Below are 4,651 nucleotides of genomic sequence, written 5' to 3' on the forward strand. Positions count from 1 at the left end.
CTGCAACGCACTGGTGCGACCAGGGAGTCTAGGTGATACAGTTGTCGTTCCTAGATGAGGGTGGTTTCGCTACCCAAACATGAGAGCCGTTTCGATATTCCTCCGCACTATTTCCGTCGAAAGCAAAGTCAAATGCCGACTGCAATATCATCGCTACAGTTGTATACGGAAGTTCCTTGATCCTTGAAGCCATGGGAGAGAACTTTGGCCCGACGGTGGTCCTGTTAATATTAGTTGCAGCTGACGTCCTGTCGTCCTGTTCCGCGATCTTGAGTAGAAACTCCTTGCTGATGTAAAATAATGACCAATGTTCCTCGGTACCATCAGATAACGCACCCTGGTATATAGACACACTTGGACAGCAAGAACGCACATCCACACGCAAAGACGCGGAATTCACAATACCAACTCAACTGAAGAATTTGAAAATTGTGACTGGCACGTTGATTGGCCGAAGGTTTGACCCTATAATTGTGCGAGGAGAAATTCTATTGGCATTTTCTGAAGAATTTGCATGGGCACAGACACAAAGAGCTGTGAACTACCGCTAGTACCAGCCATGATGTCTATTGTTACAATCACGTCAAGGAGGTTGTTTGAGCTGCCTGATTACCCGTATTTCACTTCACAGTAAAACAATACCTGCCTAGAAAGATGTGAAACATGCCGCTGTGATTATCAACAGCTTGAAACATCGGTAGAAATTTAACGTTCAACGTTGTCATTTAGTTTGTACAATCAAGAACATAACCCGGGACAAAAATTTAGTACATCGAGTCAAGGAGGTTATATCTTAACATAGATCATTTCACTCAGTTTGTGCGTCGACAGTAGCCAAAGTTAGAGACAGTAACCAAGAAAATGGACTGTATTTTGTCCCGTGTTCTCTCTATTCTTTTGACAAAAAGCTGCCCATAAATCAGTCCTATGTTTTCCCTATGTCCAACGTCGTTTAAGTTCAACTTCCTCGCTATGACGCGACAGGCACTCTATAAAAACATCGTACATCACTAGTTTACGAATTTCCAAATTAAACTTCTTTGGTTAGTTTAGTTTCCTAGCTCTTCATACAAAGGGGGCAGATCACGTAACTGATTATCGCGATACACGCAGAAGTCTATTGCAGCAGTTCAGATTTATGTATGTTGAAACAGAATCTCAGTGTGAGTGCAAAATGATTAAAGAAGAAATAAGAATGATTCAATGAACGCTGGGTGTTTGTGGCCTTTGTCTGCGCTAGACAATGCAATACACATCCGGCTAACGAACTGCTGTTTATGTAATAAAAATGACGAGTTTGTTTAAGCAAGGAAGTTGAAACCTCCTTGGTTTAAGACATACTTTCCTATTTATAAGCCAAGATCTATCCCTAGCATTTATTTCTTTCCGACATGTAGAAATGAATATGAATGGCCCGTTCAATACGCGCCGACCGTAGGATTTCCAAATAAGTTGGAAATATCGGGCCAAACAAATCACAGCTTCATTAATTATGATTGTTTTTTTAGTATTTTGTAGACCTTTCTTTCTGACCTTGATTGTATTCCTAAAAATGTGGATGTCGTTTCTTTTTATAGTTGTATTTTGTTCCACTTTGTTCTGTCAGACGATGTCACGGGTAGACATACCAACCATTCAATACCCCCCGACACTCCCCCTTATTTTGTGTTTAAAATGTAAACCTCATTGCTTATTAATAGTCCAAGAATAGCCTAGGCTGGGTTGCAGGGGTAGTAGTTGCCGTAAACAGTAAACCCGCGACCCAAGCTTGGCTTTGAGAATAGGCGCCGCCAAGCCTTTGTCTGCCTATTTCCCCTACACGTCTGGTGTAAGGGTCCTAGAAATTCCTGTACAAGCGCGAGTCCAGGTATGTAAGAAAAAAACAAGGACATTACACGCCGAACCAGGAAAGTCATGTACACAGCCAGGACACAGAACATTTCACAGGTGTGTAAGTCCCTTGAAACACCTGGAAATTATTGATTTCGTGCAGTGTACAGGACTAAACAGACAAAGAGGCAGGCAGACATGCTTGTAGACAGATAGAGAGGTAGGCAGACAAAGAAGAAGCCAGACAAGGATACAGACAGGCAGTGTTGGAGACAGACAGAGAGGCAGATAGATAGACAGGCTTGCAGAGAGGTAGACAAAGAGGAAGCCAGACAAGGATACAGACAGATAGTGTTGCAGGCAGACAGAGAGTCAGGCAATCAAACTTGCAGAAGGACAGAGAGGTAGACAAACAAAGAGGAAGCCAGACAAGGATACAGACAGACAGGTTTGCAGACAGAGAGGTAGACAGACAAAGAGGTAGCCAGACAAGGATATAGATACGCAGGCTTACAGAAAGACAAAGAGGCAGACAGGCAGGCTTTCAGACAGGTAGAATGGTACACAGACAAATAGGAAGCCAGACAAGGTTGCACACAGGCAGGGTTGAGGACATACAGAGAGGCAGACAGACAGGCTTGCAGACAGATAGCGACGTGGCAGACTGAAAGGAAGCCAGACGGGGTTGCAGACAGACTTAGAGCAGACAGACAGGCTTGAAGGCAGATAGAGAGGTAGACAAACAAAGAAGGAGTCATTCCAGGATACAGGCAGTGCTGCAGACAAACAAGCTGGCACGCAGATAGAGAGGTAGACAGACAAAGAGAAAACGGGACAATGATACAGACAGGCAGGCTTGCAGACAGATAGAGAGGTAGACAGGCATAGAGGAAGCAAGACAGAGTTGCAGACAGACAGACAGGTCGACAGACAGGGTTGTAGACAAATGGAGAGATAGACAGACAAATAGGAAAACGGATAAGGATACAGACAGACAGACAGGGTTATCTGGTATTTACGACCCTCTGCTGCCGTCGTGTGTCCCTGACGTCACGTCCGGAAGCTACAGCAGACGGGTCCATTCCGTGAACAAGGCTGACGGAGTTGGCTGAAAATTTGGGGTAAGTCCCAATTAAATTTGGTGTTGGTTACGTAAAGTTTAGTTTTTTCACAATGTCATTTACCAACACAGATGAACTTTAATGCTAAAACTCAGTGATTGCATTGTTTAAGGTTATAATTTTTCACTCCAATGTACAACACGAGCCATATCTTTACATAAATAGATTTACCCATATGTGAATACTAGACCTTCCTACGCTCAAATGTACATAATACAATGTTATAACCATGGTAAAAATCTTGCTGTCATAAATTTGGATAAATACATGGATCGATTAGAGCAATGTTCTCCTGCCTTTGTGTCTTTTTTTAGCTTTCCTATTAGACTTACCTGTTAGCAACCACCTATGAGCAATCCACTTTCTATGTAAGTGACATTACTATCCAATGACGTAAACTACACGAAGAGTTTTATTCAGCATCTCTAGAAATCTAAAATGGACCTGTGTAAGTTGAGTGGTTTTCTACTTTATTCAGCAGAGTGCTATATTTCGTAGAGTATTGTAAATATGGGATTTCAGTTGCGCTTGTGGTGCTAGACGCATCCAGCTAACGGTAAATCTTACAATACATTTCGGAGAAAAATACAGATACGATATCAAATTTAAAGACCCAACGTAGACAATCAACAGTAGAATAAAAGAATTTGTCTTAACTCCAGGTTAAAAGAAACGATTTCTGCCGATTCACGTTCTCACGTTGTCCTTTGTTCTAAGTTGCCCTATGTTTAAACATCATTAAAGGATCAGTTTACAAAAGTATAAACGTTATGAAAAAAAAATGTAAAGGGTATGCACACAAACACTGCAAAGCTTAATCCAGTATAGTCTCCTGTCGATGTTTTAACTTTCTTTCTAGAAGAACGATATGCAAAAGTTCAAACAGAATTTATTAATGCATGGAAAGAACAAAGGAACAAAAAGAACAAAAGAACAGTGGCAACCTGGTAACAGGCATACACTAGACAGGGCGCTACATTTCTTCAGATTCGCGTGTGCTGGCATGTACACACAGCTGCTGTAGGCATGGCTGAAGACATCACTCCCGACATTGCACCAAAAATCTTAACAGAAGATTCACCGAGAGACAGTTTGATCCCAACAAGTTCGAATTCAAATACTGGAACAGAGCAGGCACCTCGTGACGCCCATATTGTGCGTTCTTCAGCTGCTTCCACGGGCCAAGATGACATAACGTTGGTCAAGATACCCTTAGGAGAGGCATCATGTCATGAACCTTGTAAAGAAGTGAAAACATCTCCCTGCTGCATAAATTATATTGAGGTCAGTGTGGAAGGATCACACAGCGATGAAGACGAGACTACAACATGTGTCGGGGATGAGCGTAAAATACACAACAAAAAGATTCCCCCAAATCCGCTTAATCCAGTTCCTTCTACTTTAAAATCCCCCTTGAACGCAAATCTACGAAACGCGGACAGTATCCAGAACTATAACGCACCGTATCCGAACAAACGGAATCAACTGTACGGAAGAAACTGTCAGGCTGACAACCACGAGGGTACGCAACGCATCCAACCATACGCTGTAAGATACCAGCGAGACCATGATTGTCATAGTGTCAAAAGTACAGCTGCAGTTGAGGGAGATGTTACAATTTGTAATGAAACCATTGAGCCATATGCCGTATGCCAGGATGACATGTTTGATACTGAGATAAGTTCAGAAGATGCGCAAAG

Source organism: Branchiostoma floridae, chromosome 12, assembly GCF_000003815.2.
Source record: "Branchiostoma floridae strain S238N-H82 chromosome 12, Bfl_VNyyK, whole genome shotgun sequence".
NCBI classification, from domain to species: domain Eukaryota; kingdom Metazoa; phylum Chordata; class Leptocardii; order Amphioxiformes; family Branchiostomatidae; genus Branchiostoma; species Branchiostoma floridae.